Source organism: Saccopteryx bilineata, chromosome 3 (genome assembly GCF_036850765.1).
Source record: "Saccopteryx bilineata isolate mSacBil1 chromosome 3, mSacBil1_pri_phased_curated, whole genome shotgun sequence".
Lineage (NCBI taxonomy): Eukaryota > Metazoa > Chordata > Mammalia > Chiroptera > Emballonuridae > Saccopteryx > Saccopteryx bilineata.
The window spans coordinates 45,418,232-45,439,404 of NC_089492.1; positions in this window are offsets into that span (position 1 = coordinate 45,418,232).

Below are 21,173 nucleotides of genomic sequence, written 5' to 3' on the forward strand. Positions count from 1 at the left end.
AACATGTTTATTGTTCTAATGTACTAGTGTTCTAGAATTTCCAATAGCATTATGAATATCACCTTCATTTCCAAAAAAGAAAATGAGAAGGTCTGTGATTGGTTCACTTTTACTGAAAGGCTTTAGAAGCTATTTTTATGTACTAAGAAGTCTTTGAGTATAGTGAAGTTTTAAAAAATTGAGTTCCACACCCACCTTGCCTCAATGATTTGGGTCATGAAGCACAAGTTACATTGCCAGTTGACTGCCCAGTTAGTGCAAACCCTCCAAACAAAATAAAATTATCTGCCCAGTTAGTGCAAACCCTCCAAACAAAATAAAATTATCTGCTGGGAAAATCAACAGTTATTCAGGAACACTATTAATAATTGGTCCTAAACACTACAGATATTTAAGATTTCAGTTTCTAAACAGCACTCTTTTCCTTTTTTAATTTTTTTAATTTTGAAATTAAATTTAAATGGATTTTGACTAACAAGAGTATATAGGCTTTTGGTGACCATCTCTGTAATCTTTAAGCCGCTGACTGTGCTATGTGTCCACCACCCAAAGTCAAATCATTTCCATCAAATATTCATTTCATCCTCCAAACACATGCAATGCTTCAAAGAGCTGACCACTTACACTTTTAGTTGAATAAGCAAGATTGTCATAATTAGTTCAATTAAATACCTTTTTCATGAATTTTTAAAAATATTTTACATATAAATTGAGATTTTTTTTTTCAAATGGAAATTCTCTTAATGAATTATGAAGTAAACATAGTCACACTAGGATAGTATTTTTTAAACTTGCTCTATCTAGAAGTTAATATTTAGCCCTAGTCATTAAAATCATTTCGGGAAAACTAATTTTATAGTTTATTTTAAAAATGGTATAAACAGCATTAACATTTTGAAAAGTATTTCTATTTTTTTTTTCAGAATTAACTCTATATCTATTTTTTTATACTTGGACAAATTTATAAATGTGTTATTCATCTAGGCCTTGTAGGTGTTTGGATGTGAAATGCCTGGACCAAGTAATGGCCAAGTTCTTTCCTATAAAATCTTTTTATCTAAATTTACCATTTTTGAATAAGTTCTGGGAAAAAAACTAATTTGATAAAACTTGTAACACTTTTGGTAACGCTATGAAATTTGATTATATTTTAATCACCTTGAGGACTTTGAAAATATAAAATTGTGCAGAAGGTAGTTGAGAATTAAAGTATTCTACATTCTTTAATATTTTAGTTCAGCCTCTTTTTCCCCATTTATTCATACCAAAATGCAGAAGCTTTAAACAACATTATTTTTTATAATTTTATGTACATAGCATTTGAGCAGAGTGCAGTTGGTTGGTTCTTCTGTTTTAACTGCCATTAATTGAAGTCACTCAGTCAGCTGGTAGGGGCCATTGGGCTGAACTGATACTCAAGAAGGCTTTATTAACATATCACTGTTCTTTCTCTTGGCTCCACCCTCTTTATCTCCATGTGATCTTTCTTTATTCACTAGTTTTACCCTGTGCTGGTGGCCAAATTCTATGGAAAGGGGAAGTTTCTAGCCTTTTTAAAGGTTAGGCTCAGACTGGAATAGTGTTACTTCTGCTATTTTTTGTTGATCAAAACAAGTTTAAATGTTATCCCTGATTCAAAAGGAGCAGAAATAACATCTCCCCTAGTGCAAATAATGGCCTAGCCATTATCTTCTTTATAGAAAAATTAATGGCAGCCATCATTAGAAATTATCTCCACATTTTCTAAAAAATCATTTGTCTATTTGACTAAGATGAAAAAATATTTCACCCACACAAAATAACATTCATTTCCTTAATGCTGTTAGTTATAATAATGGAGAATGGTGAACAAAAAATATTTTTTGAATAATAAACTTTTGGCCTATCTGTACATAATCCACTAACCAACCATATCTGTCTATATTTCATAATAATTTTTTTTCTCAACTAGGCATAATGTTTATAAATGTATTTTTAAATACATATATTTTTAAATATATAGCACAATTAATCTCTGAAGAGTGAGTTTTAATTGTATTTTCTAAGAAGGCTAACTGGAACTAACCATATTGACTTTAATAATCTTAAAAATATGTTTAACTTCTGGTTTTGAAAAGATTAGGCTGCACTTCTTGTCAGTTGAAGAGCTAGTACAAGCAGTCTTTTCTTTTGGCTATTTTAAAGTCAGCATTCAAAGAAACTTTATCATGTTATAAAATACATTATTCTCTAAGACTTTTCATTTTGTGACTTGATAAAACCAGGGTCCATTTGTTTTATAAAAAACATATTTGGCCTGACTTTGCTGCTATTTTTTTTTTCAAAAATACACAATTCAAAAGTTATTATTTTAAGTTTAGGTCTTTGCAGTGGAGTCTCAGAACCTTTTGTATAGGTTAGATTCAAAAGAATTTCTAAATATATTAATGAAAAAATAATTTGCTTGTTGTCCTTTAAAACAATTTTTAGTGCTTCCTCTAAAGAAGGTAGCCATATAACAGAATATTTCTTTGGTACCACACAGATTTGGGTTTAAATTACTCTTTTTCTAGTTATAAGGTATATGACTTTTATTCAATTTTAGAATGAAAATATGCTTACCCATTATGTAATGTTGTAGGAAGGATTAAATAAGTAAATGGTATATGTGCAACTCTTAGGTCAGTCTTGGGACATAATTCTCAGTAAACGGATGCTTTTAATATTAAACTCTAAATTAAGAGTTTTGAATAAATGACCTATTTTTAATTCCATTGTCAAATAAACTGATGTAAAAATAATGATTATTTTAAATTTTCTTAGCTTCAATGAGATAGAAGCTTTCATTAATTTTCTTAGGTCTTGGCCAGCTGGCTCAGTACAGCATCTGCCCGGCATATGGATGTCCTGGATTTGGTCCCTGGTCAGGGCACACAATAGAAGTGACTATCTGCTTTTCTCTACCTCCTTCTCCCCATTCTCTCTCTCTCTTCCCTTCTTGCAGCCAGAGGCTTGATTGGTTGAAGTGTCAGCCATAGGCACTGAAGATAACGCAGTTCATTTGAGCATCAGCCTCAAATGGGGGTTGCTGGGTGAATCCTGGTTGGGGCACATGAGGAAATCTGTTACACTGTCTCCTCTCTTCTCACTTAAAAAAAGTGAATTCTGCCTGACCAGGTGGTGGTGCAGTAGAAAGAGCATAGGAGTGGGATTCAGAGGACTCAGGTTTGAAACCCCAATGTCATTGACTTCAGCATGGGCTCATTATACAGCTTGAGTGTGAGCTCACCAGCTTGAGTGCAGCATCACTGGCTTGAGTGTAGGATCATAGACATGACCTTATGGTCACTAGCTTGAGCCCAAAGGTTGTTGGCTTGAAGCTCAAGGTCTATGGTTTGAGCCCAAGATCACTGGCTTGAGCAAGGGGTCACTCACTTTGCTGTAGCTCCCTCATCAAGGCACATATGAGAAAGCAATCAATTAACAACTAAGGTGCCGCAATGAAGAATTGATGCTTCTCATCTTTCTCCCTTCTTGTCATCTGTTCCTACCTGTCCTTCTGTCTGTATCTATCTCTCTGTCACACACACACACACACACACATACACACACACGTGAATTCTGTAAACTCTACCTAGAATGTAGTTGCTTAATTCAAAATGTTAATGTTTTATGACAGTCGTTTTCTTTTTTTCTTTAATTTTAAATCCTCTTTTCCATCACTTTTTCATTAGGTTTTAATTTCAAAGGTACAAATGTTTTATATTCTGATATATATCATACTACTTATTATACAGTAGTTACATAGATGGAGAGATTAGTAGCTGATTGGAGGGTAGATAAATAGCAAAGGAAGGAGGAAGGGAAAAGGAAACAAGAGAGAAAGAAAATAAAGGGAGAAAGGAGACAGGGATAAAGGGAAGGAAAGACAAATTTATACATTCACAACTTTTCTGAAGATATCATTGAAAGCCTACACAAAATTAACAGAATATTTTTAAATTAGAAACCAAATAACAAATCCTATGATGCAAACTGGTATGCATAAGGATAATGTCTAGAGAATAAAAATGTAAAAGTAAATTAGTGAATTTTTTGTTTGTTTATGTCTCTGATTAGAAATCAACTCTTTGGCCTGACCTGGTGGTGGCGCAGTGGATAGAACATCAGACTGGGACATGGAGGACCCAGGTTCGAAATCCTAGGTGGCCAGCTTGAGCGCTGGCTCATCTGGTTTGAACAAGGCTCACCAGCTTGAGCCCAAGGTCACTGGCTTGAGCAATGGGTCACTCACTCTGCTGTAGCCCCCAGGTCAAGTCACATATGGCAAAGCAACCAATGAACAACTAAGGAGCTGCAACGAAGAATTGATGCTTCTCATCTCTCTCCCTTCCTATCTGTCTGTACCTATCTGTCCTTCTCTCTGTCTCTGCCACAAAAATAAATAAATAAATAAATAAATAAATAAATAAATAAATAAATAAATCTTTAGCCCAGGTCAGTTTGCTCAGTGTATAAAATATCGGCCCACAGTGTGGATATACTGGCTTTGGTCCTTGGTCAGGGTACACATGAGAAGCATCTGCTTCTCTTCTTCTTCTCTTTCCCTGCTCTCTCTCCTCCCTTCTCACAGCCAGTGGCTCAATTGGTTTGAGGGTTGTGCTCAGACAGGGGTTGCTGGTGGATCCAGTCAGGGCACATGTGAAAGTTTATCTCTTTTCTTCTCATTTAAAAAAAAATCAACTCTTTGTCAGTAGATCCAATGCCTTAACATAGCACCTGGTACAGAGATAGCTACTTTTTACATGTTGGTTAAATCAGTCACTTCATTAATTATTAATTATAAAATATATGGTTTCATCTGAAAAGGGTTTTTCTAACAATCAAATAAAAAGGAAATAATTTGAACAAACTTTGCATACTTTTTGTATTTAGTTATCTCATCAAATTCTGTTATCTTGACTTTCCCATCCTTGCTTTTATGGATGGTGCAGTGCCATAACAGAGAGAGTCCTTTAAGAGTGAATCTCAAACATTACTATATGACATTTTGCTCCCTAGAGCAAACAGACATTTCTTTCAGTATGACAGGATACATTAGTTTTAAGAAAATATTTGGGTGAAACATTTCACCCAAGGAATCAATTTAGCTGTGTAGAAATAGCTACCTGAAAATGCATGCATCAATTTATTCTTTTTGGAGACATTTGTCTAACACAGGTTAACCCAGTAAATCAGTGAGGGAGCATGTAAATTTGAATGACAAAGAAAATAGACATCTCATTTTGTTGAGATTTTCCCATAGGAATAACATTTTAAAAACAAACCGGTACTCTCTGCTTTTACAAAAGACTATACCTACCTCACAAACTTTAAGGATTAATTTTATAATATTATATATAAGATAAAGCAAGATCAAAATTAAAATATCAAGTTCAAGGGATAAAAGGAAAAATAACCAGAGAATATGGTTTTCTTCTCTCTTGGATTTCCTATAAAAAAAATCAATTTTCCAGAGATGGAAACATTGTCTTCCTAACAGAACAAAATGCTAAATAATACTTTTAAAAACCTTAATTTAGCAAGAATAAAGATGCAAAAGAAAAATGATTGAAAACTTCATGGTGCAAAACAAAAGAGGGACAGAAAAATCACACAAGTAGAGTAGTAACAAGTTTTCTTAACAGATTTATTATACTATTTTTTGGTTTAAGTAACCTATTTAAAAATGCATACATGTATAGATTGCCCTATTATTAGTAGTAAATGTACATTTAAATATGTCAAGTTTTTCTAGCCCCACTTTTGCAATGATTTTTAGGAAAAAAATTAAAAAACATAGGCATTTTCTAGGACACATGCTGCCAGATACCCAGCATTTATCTTATCTCAGTTGATGACTTTCCTTTTATCCTGAAATGATTTGACAATGACTCTATGATTTCCTGTACAAATTACCCTTTGAAAGTGGCAGTGGAGCTTGGCAGAGATCTTCACTTAATTACTGAGTGGATTATTAGCATATTGCTGCCCCCCACCACCTTTTTTTTTTTATCTTCTAGATTGCGTTGACAGTTCCCTTTCATTGCCTGCCTTAACTCACTGAATACTAAACATTATGCAGATTGCAGCTGAGAAGAACCCAAACTCCTGCAAATCCCTAGTCTGCTCCAAATCTTTCAATGGAGAGTAGTTTACAGGTTACAAGCTAGTATTGTATTTGGGGAATGCATTTGTGGATTTTCTTAATTTAGACTGGAGTTCTGTAGCACAGAGCACTAATGTTCATAAGTAAAAATTCTTCCATTATATTTCTGAAAAACAGTTTTCTTCTTTTCTTCAATATTGTCTGTCTTTAAATAGACTGAAATTTTGAGATTTTATTTCTCTTATACTCATTACCCTACTTAACTTGGTGGGAGGGAGTCAAAGAGTCTCCGTTTTGAGAAATTATAAATTCAATTTCTTATCTCTCTTTGAAGTCAGGGGTTTGATAAACTGACCTCATAGGCATATGTAAAGTGTTATATATTGTTAGCCAGAGCAAGACAAAGCAAGTGATGAATTGCAAAGATCTCTTTGGCATTCTCAGAAGGAACCTTCTCTTCTGTCTTGGCTCCTATCTTTTGGCACAAATTTGCACATATGTCAGGCATTCTTCTTCCAGATCTTTATCTTCTTTTTTTTTCTTTCTCTCTGAACTGCACAGCATCTTCTACATTTCCAAGGGTATAGTAGAGGAATGCACCCTTCCAATTTCAGCCTTATGTTATATGGCTCTCTCTCCTTGGGAGGGAAACACAGGACATAAAATGACACCAAAGCAATAGGAGTCAACGCAGGTGGGGGTAACAGCTGGCTGCTGACTATGTCATCTCCATTCTAGGACTATCAACCACCAGCTTTATTCTTCTACTGTTACATCTGCTATGAAATTTGGATCCTCCAGGTGGCAGCCCAACATGCTGTCCAGGGCTATCACGCCATTTAAATGCTTTGAGCTAATGCTGCATATCCATTTTCTAAACAAGTTAGCAGATAACATATGCATCAATTAAAGTTTTATTGAGTGGTGCCTGCTTAACATACTGAATTTGGATTGGTTACCATCTGTCTCAAAGCCTGTGGTACCATCCCTGTTGCTTCAGAGAGCATTTGTAAGGCTAGACAAATTTTCTCAACTTCCAAAGAAACTGCTCTCATTATTTTTACATGCAGGCCCACAAAAGTAGAATTGGTATAAATTAAAAATAACAGACAATTACATGTTAGGATTGAATGTTTGTTTTTAAGTGATATAGGTTAGGCCACTATACCAAGAACACAGAATCTTATAGCTTCCACACTGGCTCTTTTCAACATATAGTTATAGTTGCATATGTTATTTTTCAGATACCTTTTATGGGCAGCCCAATGAATCAAAATTAGGACTAAGCAAAGGACATAAAAATTGTTTTACATTTGTAAGAATTGATACAACTATTCTGATTTTCTAGGAAAAACTACCTAGAACCACAGGAAAAATACTAAAATTTAAATTTACATTTTACTGTCCAGGGCTATGGTAAATGTCTATGGAGACAAAGCTGTTCCGGATTAATCAGAACTGAACAAAGGGTTTGTCTAAATACCTGTGCTATGATGGTTTCCTAACATATTGTTAATGTTTGATGTTTTCTCAGATGTTTTAATTATTGTACATTTAACTTTTATAAATACTGAGAGAGAAAAAATTATAATAAAATTCAAAAGCTCTTCAAAATTTTAAAACAATTGCCTGAGTATTAGTGTGGTTTAATAAAATAAAAACTAGAAACCAAATTTATTGACAAACTTTTAGTTGCATAGATCATTAATGTATTGTTTGGCATTTCTGTGGATACTTTTCTCTACATAGGGAAAAATGGATATATCAGAGCCTATTAATTCTGTCCCTTTTAATTTCTGAAATGAGGTTTTGAATTTTGAAAATAGCTGGTAATTAAAGTGAGAAATAGCTATAGTCTCTGTGTTGGCTTTATTACATCATATGGGAATGATGTTCTTAGGATTTCCTCACTATTTAAGGTCTGATAAACAAGTCAAGTTTCAGGAGTGACAAATTTATAGCATCATAGGTTTAAGCCCCCTCTACATAGAGGAAATGTAACGTGTTTAAATAAAAACACTGACTATGATTCAGCCTCAGACTTGCTATTCATTAGCCAGGAAATTCACTAATCTCTTTCAGCACTTTTTCTGGTTCTGTATAATCAAGCTAAAAATTCAGGTCCACTTCTTCAGATTATTGTGTAATTTAAAAGAGTCTATGAGATCTCTGCAAATAATCATTAAAATATGAAATAAAAAAATAGTTTAAAAAATTGTAAATCTATTATAAATCTTATCCACCCTTCAACTAAAGGTCAAATGTAACATCTTTCTTGAAGCCTTTCAATAACAAGAATCCTCCATTCCTTCTATGAACTCAAATAGTAAAGTGTTTGTATCTATCTAAAGATACTCTTCCCTATTTCTCATGATCTAAAGAGGCTATCCAAAATAACCCTCTGAGTATTCCTTATTTTATGTGTGTGATCTGTGGAACTGACGCATTACCTTCACAGAGAAATTTTTTAGGAATTCAGAATTTCAAGTCCCAGTAACTAAAGCAGAATCTGCATTTAATATCACCAAGTGAGTTATACAAACATTAAAGTTTGAGACACACTGCTTTATACAATAACTCAGATTTTCAGGAAATTCTTCATTTTTAAAAAATTGAGATATATTATTATATAAAGATCTTGTGAAAATTTAAAGATTACTAACAGAACCTCTTCATTTTAATAATAAAAGAAAGTAAATCTAAACTGGGATTCAAATAAACTGTGATTTGCATAAGATTAAATATCTGATTTATACTCTGAACCAAACATTGTAATAAGCATAGATGATTCTATTTAGAATGAAACATGATGTCCATTATCAGAGGGCAGTTGAAAATTTTCTCAATCTGGATCAAGTATTGCTTCAGTAAATAATATAGTAGAAATATTTTTTAAGGGGTGTCTGATCCTGCCTAGTAGTTAGTCTTCATCTTTGTTTTACATTTCTTCCAGACTCACATACTTATAATATTTATCTTCACTGTTATGATATTAGAAAATCTCTGTTTAATAGACTTGATGAAATAAAATTTCTTTGGTTACTCATCTATGAGAAAAATGGCTCCTTGGCTAGCTTTGTATCATAGCATTGGCACATATATCTTGTAGTATGAATTTTTCAAGTATTTTCCAACACATGCTCATCCAAACTCAGAATTATTATTATCATTCAACATTAATAATAACTAACATATTTTGAGGCCTCACCATGCTCCAGTCATGATTATAAGCATGTCATGTATATTATCTTTTACTCCTCAAACTATCCTATGAGGCAAACATCATCTCTTTTTTATAGATTCACTGAGGCACTAAAAAAATAATAAATCGGGTGATAGAGATATATTAAAGCTTGGGGCAGTCTGATGTTAGAAACTTAACTTTAAAAAAATGATTTTAGCCTGACAAGGTGGCCTGGTGGTGCAGTGGGTAGAGCATCAGACTGGGATGCGGAGGACCCAGGTTCGAGACCCCGAGGTCGCCAGCTTGAGCGCGAGCTCATCTTGTTTGAGTAAGGCTCACCAGCTTGGACCCAAGGTCAGTGGCTTAAGCAAGGGGTTATTCGGTCTGCTGTAGCACCCTCCTCCCCCTGCCCCCCCCCATCAAGGCACATATGAGAAAGCAATCAATGAACAACTAAGGTGTCGCAACAAAAAATGATTAATGCTTCTCATCTCTCCATTCCTGTCTGTCTGTCCCTATCTATCTCTCTATGTCTCTGTAAAAAAAAATGATTTTACCTTTTGGAATAATTTACAACAGGATAGGTCATTTATAATTATGTATTCTATTCTTTCTATTCTAAAACTGGCAGATCTCCTACTGATGACAAAGAGAGTTCTAGACACGTTAGTCCTAAGTAGCTCTTTCAAAAAAAATTAAACAACCTTATGAAGATCTTAAGCTTAATTAAGGTACTTTAATTTTCCTGACTGCAACATCAGTAGAAGCAATGAAAAACTGATGTTTCAATTATTTATTGACTAGATAGTATTTTTCCTTCATAAACAGTAATTTTCTAATTTTTATTACTATATATATCTTATAATCATTTTCTTTATTAAACAACATTGCATGAATGCCCATGTTGTTACCTTGTATTTTTACTATAATGGTTTCCTAGAGTATGTGCTTCTCACATATTTTGTTACAGATTTTCATCATTGGATCATTTGTCTCTAAGTAGTCTAAAAGTGTATTTAGACTTCTGTATAGAGGTTTGGTCATCCAAGTCAAAAGAATTATTCTAACATCAGTCTAAGAGTTTCTGACAAATATCGCCTTGCTCATTACTACCTATAATTTTTATAATTATATTTGATTGTTGCACGGACAGAGCCAAATCTACAGAAGATATGATACTTGACTATAGAGAGTTACAGTGTACTGGTCACTTGATTTATGTTTCTAAATTGCTTGTGTTTGTTTTGACTCTTTCCTACTCGATTTCTCTGATTACTAGTATCTTTAGAGAACATAAGTTTAGAAATTGTGTTAAATAACTGAGAACTGATGTTCTATCAAAGTTTTATAATGCTGAAAATATTGATGTAAAATAAAGTCTAGTGATTATCTGCAGCTTCATTTGTCCTACTCTTCATTAGCTGAGGCAATCAAATATGGCATGCTCTATTTTTAAGGTCTTCCCAACCTTAGAACATGGTAAGGATGTACTTAATATACACACTGTTCATTTAAAATAGAAACATTTCTAAAACCTCACTATAACATTGCTCACATTAATGAAAAATTCTTCTGAAGGCCTAGCCCAGTTCCAAGAAGATTACATGATTAAATACCAAAAGATCTCCTTTTAAGTTAGTTGCACTAAAAGTGCTTTTATGGTACATGCTCCAAAGTCATGCTGTATAGGGAGGCTCCAGGCAATTTCTTTCAGTGAACTGAACATATCAGTTTGTAACCAGTAGTTATTTTCACCCCTTGGCCTGGGCTTACATAGTTTGACATTTTGACATTGGTTGCAACTTTGCCCTTGACTCTACAAATAACTTTGTTCAGATCTTTTGTTGCCAAATTGATTTGTGGCTATATAGATCTATCAACAGTCTACAAGTGTGCTGAATTGATTCAAAATTTTGTTTGGAGAGTTTCTATTCATATTATATGCAATTTCATATTTCTTCAATAACAATTTATTAAATATATGTGTTTTAAGAAATACCAAAACACTCATGATCAAAGTCCATCAACAATGTCCACTGAATAAAATATATCATCAGAACTTTTCAGGTTAATATTAGAGATGCTCTAGGGCCTGGTAGCCATCTCTCTACCTCTCTCTCTTTCTCTCTCTGTGATCATGATGCTAATTTCTTTCTGCTTCCAACTCTCCTTACTATATCTCTCTTTAATAGATCTGAGCCATCTACTCCCTGTAAGTATTAACAAAATAAATACAATTGCGACCTGAGTGTGTCAGGATATATTAATAGCTCACTCACACTAACTAGTGTTTACCCTGCAAACACAGAGAGCTACTAAAAAGAACTCCTGATGGCTAACATCCATTTCTAAAAAGGAGTTTCTTACAGGAACCACAGTTCAAAGAAAAGCCTGAACTGAACTACCAGCCTGCACAGTGTTTCCTAAGGTCATCACCAGCCCTTGCAAAGGAGTTCCTGGATTGTGCCCTAACCAATAAGACTAAGATTTTTCTCATCCAATCAGAACTGTGCAGCTACATCTCATTAGCATCTTCACTGACCAATTAGAGAAACTACATTCTGACCAATTAGAACAGTGCTTTTTGGAACAAGCTACTAAGAATCTGGAGTCCTCATTTGTGTGAGAATAAGCCAAAGAGAGACCAGGGGCAGGAACTCATCTCTAAATATGTCAACTCCTTTCTATTCTGAGAGTATAGTTTCCATTTCCACTGAAGATTTAAAATTTCATTTACTTGGTTGGAGCTGAAACACTGAAGATATCTTGCTAGAGAAGAACAGATCAGCACAGATTGAGACATACTAGACTGGAGCAAAGCAGAACTATCTATCCAGAAATGAGCCTTGCTCCAGGCTTACTTTGCTAAGAGCCACCTCTTCTTAGGGCCACCAAATAGCTGTTCTGTTCCATGGCTGAGCTGCATCATAATTGAGCTGTAGCATTATGAGATGTTCCACAGCTATGCTGCTCTCAAAACCCTGCTGTATCACAACTGAGCTGTTTGTACTGAATAAAGTTAAATTCTTCACCACACCACAAACTGGGATTCCTATTGACGTTGAATTGATTCCAGAGACCATCAATTGACACTGGCAAGGTTGAGAAGTACTTTTCTATGCCTGTGGCTGAGGGCCTGAGGGTAGAGTGATTCCTGGCAACTGATGAATGCAATCTCTGCAGTGCCCCTACTTGACTTCTTTTGAGTAAGATAAAGTGACAAAGTGGCCTAATTTTCAGCCCCATAAACTCACTTATTTCATCAACATCTCTAGGGGATGAAATACTAAAAAGAACATTAGAAAATATTCTTGGGCCTTTTTTTGTTCATATGCCTTATTTCCTTTAGCTTGTCCTTTATTTTCTTCAAAGAATCTCTAAATTTTCTATAAATTCAGTATAAACCTAATAATAAGAAAAAACATAAAATTCCAGAATACTTATTACTGCATCCCTATTTAGGATTTAGCTTGATCCATATATTGTAATTTGTGATCTAGAATATGACACTCCATTTAAAATTCCACATCTCTGCGCCACTCCTTGCAGTTCTTTGTTTTCCTGAACTTTCATTTGAATACTACAGGTCAGTCTCCAACCTAATCCTTCCCACTATGTTTTCAATGTCCAGCTTACCAGTGTGTAAAGTCATGATACTTATAGCAATAAAAAACTATGTGTCTTGACTTGGGGTGGTGAAGGAAAAACAGCTGTGTTAGTCCTGCTCACTTGCACTTTGCATGATTAGTGCCTGAGCACATGGCAGAGTCATGTGTGTATAGCCTATGTAAAGCTACAGGTGATTTCCCTTGGCGCAGTTTTTGCAGATAGCTTGCCAACCACTGTGGAAAGAGGTTTTCCTCTGCCTGTTTGCTCACCTGCCCTTAAAAAGATTTAATAAATGGAAATAGCTTAATGCTTTCTGGCTCTGCAGTTCCTCTACTGTCTGCCCGAATCCAATATGAACCTGCCTGGCCTCAGCCACCACCATTACATTTGGTGTAGTGGGCAGGATTCAGACTAGATTAGTATGGAGCCACTAAAAGCTTTGACGAGTAGGATAGAGCAGTGGTTGCTCTTGAACATGTGGTTCCCTGTGTCTATCCTGTTAGGGTCCAAGGGCTGGGTGTGTTTTTCAGCCTGGCATGTAGAAACTGAAAGCTCTATGTGAGAGGCCAAGTGCTAGCAGTAGCATGATCTGGACAAGGAGTTGTGAGTTTGAGAGCACCAGTTTCAGCGGGAGACTGAGAAACAGTGAGGGCAGGAGCTGGAACAGTTGATGGAGAAGGAATTGCAGTTCAAGAGCTCCAGTTCACACTGGAAGCCAAATGCTGGCAGCAGCAGATTTTAGAGAAACAGCTGCAGGTTCTAGAGCTCCAGTTTTAGCTTCAAGCTAAGAGTCAGCAGCCACAAGGACTGAAGTGGTTGCTGAAGAAGAAGCTGCATTTCTGCCAGTGAATTCCAAGATATCAGTAGCAGGTGTTTTCAACTTCTCTTTCTCTAAGAAAGAAGACTGCCATTGGCAAACTCAGAGCTTGGCTGGTGGTCACCCAGAAGGTAAAAACCCAGAAGTCAAAAGTGCCTCAGGGACAGGCACAACCTGCTCTGCAAGTAGTTAAGCACACTGTGGTCAGGCCAAATATCTAGAGTTGATGGAGTTAGGGATGAAATTCAGGCAGAAACCCACTGAGTACCTGGCAGCTAGCTGGTTTGCTGTGGTTGTGGGACAGGAGTGGATGGCGTCATGTTTTCCAGAGCAGAGTTGGAGAAAGTAGTTGTCATTACCATGCACTCCTACTTGAGGCAGCATCTTCAGAACTGCCATGACAACCAGGGAAATCATACCCTATGAGAATAGGTGGTGACTGGCATTTGTATAGTCACATAATGCTGGAGACTTGCTGAGCATGAGTCAATGGTAGTCATATACTGAGCCGCAGCAGATCCTTTGGGAACTAGGTATAAGGAATTCTTCTTTCAATCTGAGGTCCCATGGCCACATTAGAAAGTATTTTTTTTGTCTGTGACAGAGACAGAGAGAGAGAGACAGAAAGAGGGACAGATAGGGACAGATAGACAAGAAGGGAGAGAGATAAGAGGCATCAATTCTTTTTTTGCAGCTCCTTAGTTGTTCATTGATTGCTTTGCCATATGTGCCGGGGGGCTACAGCAGACCGAGTGACCCCTTGCTCAAGCCAGCAACCTTGGGTTCAAGCTGGTGGGCTGTGCTCAAACCAAATGATCCTGCACTCAAGCTGGTGACCTCAGGGTTTCTAACCTGGGTCCTCTGTGTCCCAGTTCAATGCTCTATCCACTGTGCCACCACCGCTCAGGCCACATGAGGAAGTATTTATGGCAGGGATAAAGGACCTTATTGTCAGTAGCACCCCATCATTCCTTTTTGGGTCACTAGTGGCTCTTTTGATCCAATGTGTAGGGTAGCCCATCAGTGCTGTTACATAGAAAGTGGAAGATTCAGACAATATAGAAGCAGCACAACACCATAAAAATGTATAGGTTTCCCATCCAGCTAAGAAGAGAAATAGGCCTGTCTGGGTTACAAACACAGATGTGGGTAAATTTAATTGTGGCTGGAGCAGATAAAGAGTAATTGGATGGTAGGTCTCATAGAGTCCTGTTAGAGCTTTGGCAGCAGCTTAGGCCAGAACAGAGGTTCTAGCTGCTAAAAAAGTGCAGGAGCACACAGTCTTAGCAGCTGCAGAGGAAATAGCTGGCACTTGTGCTGCACAACTGCAAGATTATATGATGGAGACAGCTAATGGAGAAGAGGATTCCCAAGATCCATTGAGTCAGTTTGAATAGGGAAAGGCCAAGATACCCATCTAATGGGGGCCTGGCCCAATGTAAAATTGGCAATGCACTGGTCCCCTTCTAACATGCATCAGGTGTTGGCCTTAGAAGCTTTATAGTTGCTTTTGCAGAAGCTAAGAGAACTATCAAAGTGGCATAGGCCTTGAATGCATTTGACCCCACCAGGTCTTATGAGCTTACTGAGGGGTTTGGATAAGGCCTGTGGCAATGAACAGAACACCTATGGCAAGGCACTGAGGCTCATTATCAAAGAAATGGAATGGTACAATAAATTCTTGAAGCAGGGACTGTGACACCAGCTCCCTTGGTGGACGGACATGCCATATGTGGACAATATCAGAGACCATGACAGGGGGATGTGGCACCTGTGGAGGCCCTCTTGTACTGAGCAGCTATTCTTATCCACTTGAGGGACACATCAAGGACACTTTCTTCAATTGACATGGCTCTGGACTGTACAGACTCCCCAAACCCCACCTACGATGGGTGGCCTTGTTGGCACTGTGGGGTAGGAGACTAGATGTAGGCCTCCAGTTAACTCCCTGGAAAAATGTCTCCTGGCTGCCTCCCTTGAGTGCTCAGGAAGATGTCATTTTGAAGGGCATCTTTGTAATTATTGTATAGCTTTTGCTGTTGCTGTAGTCTCTACTGCTTTTGTAATGTACCTCACTCCTGACACAGACTACAATGGAAAATAACTGTCACATAGATTGTAAGGCAAGCAAGTCTAAAGAGGTGGAATATAGGAAAAACGGCTGTGTTAAGCTTGCTCACTTGTACTTCGCATGATTAGTGCATAAGCATGTAGCAGAGCCACGCGTGTATAGCCCATGTAAAGCTACAGTTGCTTTCCCATAATACAGTTTGTGCAGATCACTTGCCCACCACTGTGAGGGGTTGTTTTTCAAGTTGCTTGCCCACCACTGTAAGAAAAAAATTTCCCCTGCCTATTTGCTTACTGCCATTGTGAAAATCTAATAAACATATGAGAAAGCAATCAATAAACAACTAAGGTGCCACAAAAAATTGATGCTGCTTCATTCCTGTCTGTCTGTCCCTATCTGTCCCTCTCTCTGACTCTCTGTCTTTCTATGTCAAAAACAAATTTGGGAAAGATGTCTTGGCTAAAGAGCCTCCACCTCCACTGAGAAGCGAGGATCCCAGCCCTATACCAAGCCTTGTAGCCCAAAGTTTCAGTGTCAGGAAAAGAACTCATAATTTCTGCTATAAAAACCAATGGAGAGTGTGGCTGAGTGAGAAGGAGGGCTGCTGGAATTTAGGCAGTTTCTCTTAAAGGGTCCATGCACATACTTACTCAGGTTCATTTCCTTAAAGATCCAGCACTAGGGGAGTAGCTTGAAAGGAACCAGGGACATATGGGAGAGATGAATTGTCTGTCATAACAGTAAGAAGTGGAGAGGAAGCTTTTTGCCAGACAAAAATGTTTGCAGAGGCCATTTTTCTTTTTATGTGACACCTGTCCCTCATAGAGCCAACAGGCAGGTGCTACAGCTAAATCTTCATCCACCTAGCAAACATTGTTCACCTTGCCCTAATGATTATAAGATCCTGCCATACCCAACTATGGTCCCACCAAAGCAGTTTCCAGTGATTTTTCCATACAACTGGCCTCTCTTGCCTCATGCTTCAGACTTTCCTAAAATCTTTTAAACAAGTACCATATGGTTTCTGTATATCTTATACGTCTTGTTAAGTGGCCCCTGACCTGAAACTAACAGCAGCTAGCTTTTGTTCACAGATTGGACTTGCTGGGCTCTCTAAGCCCAGCAATAGTAAGCAGCCATATGTATATCACTTGGTAGCTTGTGCTGAGTGGCCCCAAACAAGGTACAGGTGGTGGCTAACCTTGTACCTCCTAGAAGGTACATTTGGTGCATTTTGTGGAGATTCAGACCATGCAAATTACAATCCTGCCATTTCCATGAGTGACACACTCAAGGAGCAAAATTAATGAGCACCAAAGCACCAGTAGAGCAAGTTCTGCTTCTTAGAATCTATTCATACACAGCAGTTCTGCTACTGTAGTCATAGTTAGACCTCAAAGTGGATTGGCCTAGGCAGTCAATGCTTCCCAGAGATCTCCAACATTTGTTATTAGACAAAGGAGCCAAAAGCACACAATGGAGAAAAGAAAGCCTCTTCAATAAATGGTACTGGGAAAATCAGAAAGCCACATGCAAAAGAATAAAACTTGACTACAGTTTTTCCCACAACATAAAAATTAATTAAAAATAGATCGAAAACCTAAATAGAATATCTGAAACTATAAATTACATAGAAGTAAACATAGGTACTCAACTCATGGACCTTGGCCATAGAAAACAATTTATGAATCTGACCCCAAAGGTAAGAGAAGTAAAGGCAAAAGTAAATTAATGGGATTACAACAAACTAAAAAGCTCCTGCACAGAAAAAGAAACTGACAACAAAATAAATAAGCAGCCAACTAAATAGGAGGTGATATTCAGAAACAACAGCTCTGATAAGAGATTAATATCCAACATATACAAAGAATTCACAAAGGTGAGCAACAAACAAGGAAACAATCCAACTATAAAATGAGGAGAGGACCTAAATATACCATTCTCCCAAGAACACATACAAATGGTTAACAGATACACGAAAAGAAGCTCATCTTTACTAGCTATTCGAGAAATGCAAATCAAAACTGCAATGAGATACCACCTCACACCTGTTAGATTGGCTATTATCAAGTCAGGTAATAACTTTTAGAGAGGCTGTGGAGAAAAAGGAACCCCCATTCACTGCTGGTGGGAATGCAAATTAGTATAAACATTATGGAAAAAAGTATGGTGTTTCCACAAAAATTAAGAATAGAACTATCATATGACCCAGCAATCCTTTTACTGGGTATCTACTCCAAACACTTGAAAATATTGGTATGTAAGTGATGTCAGAGAAATGGCACCATGAGGGGTGCTCCTGCTATCTCCCCTTGAATTTTCAAAAAATTTGACAACTAAAGACAGAGAAAAAAATCTCAGGACCACCTGAAATATACACACACCAGACAAAGGTATGATTGGATGAAGGGCGTGCATAGGCAGCAAGCTCCAACAAAGTTTATTGGTGTGGGGTGCCTGTAGGAGCTGGCGCTGGTGCCAGCAGTTTTGTGAGCTCCCAGCTCCTCAATAACAGGCTGTGTGTGAGTGGCTCCACCTGGCACCACTGGCATGGGAGGGCTTAGCCCAAGATTATCAGTGGTAGACACCTGCATGGGTTGTTGCCAGTATCTTTGTGCATTCCCAGCTCTACCACCAGCCCGGGACATGTGCAAAGGCCAGGATCCCTGGACCCGGGACTGTCCAGGTGGGGCGCCTCCATGGGCCTGCATTCCTGACTCTGACTGAGATCATAAGTGCTATCCACCTAAATGGGCAGGTGCAAGCCTCCATGTGCACTGATAAAGTTGTGGGGGCTGGGTGAGTACATGGCTTGCTGCAGGCTACCAAACAGTGCAGAAGGAATAAACCTGTGGAGATTAGACCTACGGATCAATGAGGCATACTAGACATGTCCGGGGGCCCTTCGAAAGGCACTTGATCTTCAATCAGCTTCCAGCCTGTGGCATACTGAGACATTCTAGACCAGTCTGCCGGCACTTCAAAAGGCACTAGATCGGCAAATGGCTCCCAGCCTTGCCTGCTCTTGCTCTGGTTGGCACAGCCTTACCCAGACTATGCTTTGAGTGATACTGGAGGAAGGACCTGGCTACTCTTAGAGCCTCCTGCTCTGCAAGCAGTGGCTGAGGAAAACCCCACAACTAAGTCCCCAAGCTGCTAGCTCAAGTGGGAGAGATGGGGAGAGGCATCTGGAAAACTGAGTCTACCATTGTCAGAGCCTCCAAGTAACACAACAGCAAACCTGTGCCCAAGAGCCCCACATGGGCAAAACCTGTAGTACAGCTCCACTGGCCAAAAAAAAAAAAAAAAAGGAAGAAGTTACCTCTCAAACAACCAAAAAGTCCTTCAATACATGATTGGATAAAGAAGTTGTGGTACATATATACTATGGAATACTACTCAGCCATAAGAAATGATGACATAGGACCTTTTACGACAACATGAATGGAACTTGATAACATTTATACTGAGTAAAATAAGTAAATCAGAAAAAACTAAGAACTGTATGATACCATACATAGGTGGGACACAAAATTGAGACTCATGAACATAGATAAAAGTGCAGTGATTACCAGGGGGAGGGGATGAGATGAGAGAGAAGGGGTGAGGGAGAAAGGAGGATCACAAAGAAAATCACATAAAAGGTAATGGAGGACAATTTGACTTTGGGTGAGGGGTACACAACATAATCAAATGTCAAAATAATATGGAGATGTTTTCTCTGAATCTATGTACTCTAATTGATCATTGTCACTCTGTTAAAATTAATTGTCTGAATAAAATTTAAAAAATAGTTAATGAACACCAGGATGGAATGAAAACTGCTTAATAAATATTTAATATCACTTTGATATTTTTAATTTAATTTTATTTTAATTTATTGGGTGTACATAGATTCTAGTGTCCCCCCCGAACACCTCCCTTCTTCCCCGTGTTCCCCACCACATCCCCAATGCCCTCCTCCCCGCAACGCCCTCCCCCCAGTTTTGCTTTTCTGCTCTCATCCCATCCTATTATCCCCTTTCCCTCTGTCCACTTTCCCTCTAGACCCTTTGATACTGCCTCTGTTTCTATTCTGTTAATCAGTTCATATTGTTCATTGGTTTCCTCAATGAGTGACATCATATGGTATTTTTCTTTCTCTTCCTGGCTTATTTCACTTAACATAATAGTTTCCATGTCTATTCCTGTTGTTGCAAAAAGTAAGATTTCCTTCTTTTTCATGGCCCCATAGTATTCCATTGTGTATATGTACCACTGCTTTTTTTAAAATTAATTTAATGGGATGACATTGATAAATCAGGGTACATATGTTCAGAAAAAACATCTCTAGGTTATTCTGACATTTGATTATGCTGCATTCCCATCACCCAAAGTCCAATTGTCTTCTGTCACCTTCTAACTGGTTTTCTTTGTGTAGCACTGCTTTTTAATCCATTTATCCACTGACAAAACTTGAGCTGTTTTCCAGATCTTGGCTATTGTAAACAATGCTGCCATAAACATGGGGGTGCATTTTTCCTTTTGAATCATTGATGTGGTATTCTTGGGATATATTCGTAAAAGTGGGGTGGCTGGGTCAAAAGACAGTTCGATTTTTAATTTTTTGAGGATTCTCCATACTTTTTTCCCACAGTGTCTGCACCAGTCTGCATTTCCACCAGCAATGCAGAAGGGTTTTCTTTTCTCCACATCCTTGCCAGCACTTGTTATGTGTTGTTTTGTTAATGATCACCATTCTGACTGGTGTGAAGTGACATCTCATCGTGGTTTTAATTTGCCTTTCTCTAATGATTAGTGATGTTGAGCATTTTTTCATATGCTTATTGGCCATCTGTATGTCCTCTTTGGAGAGGTGTCTATTCATTTCTTTTGCCCATTTTTTGATTGGGTTATCATCCTGGTGTTAAGTTTAAAAGTTCTTTATAAATTTTGGTTATTAACCTTTTATTAGACATATTATTAAATTTGATCTTCCATTGTGTGGTTTGCCTTTTTTGTTTTGTTCATATTGTCTTTAGCTGTGCAAAAGTTTTTTAGTTTGATATAGTTTCATTTGTTTATCCTGTCCTTTATTTCCTTTGCCCATGAAGATAAATCAGCAAATATATTGCTGTGAGTGATGTTGGAGAGCTTATTGCCTAAGTTTTCCTCTAGAATGATTATGGTTTCACGACTTACATTTAAGTCTTTTACTCATTTTGAGTTTATTTTTGTGAGTAATGTAAGTTAGTGATCTAGTTACATTTTTTTTTCAGGTAGCTGTCCAGTTTTACCAACACCATTTGTTAAAGAGACTGTCTTTACTACATTGTATGCTATTACCACCTTTGTCAAATATCAATTGTCCATAAAGGTGGAGGTT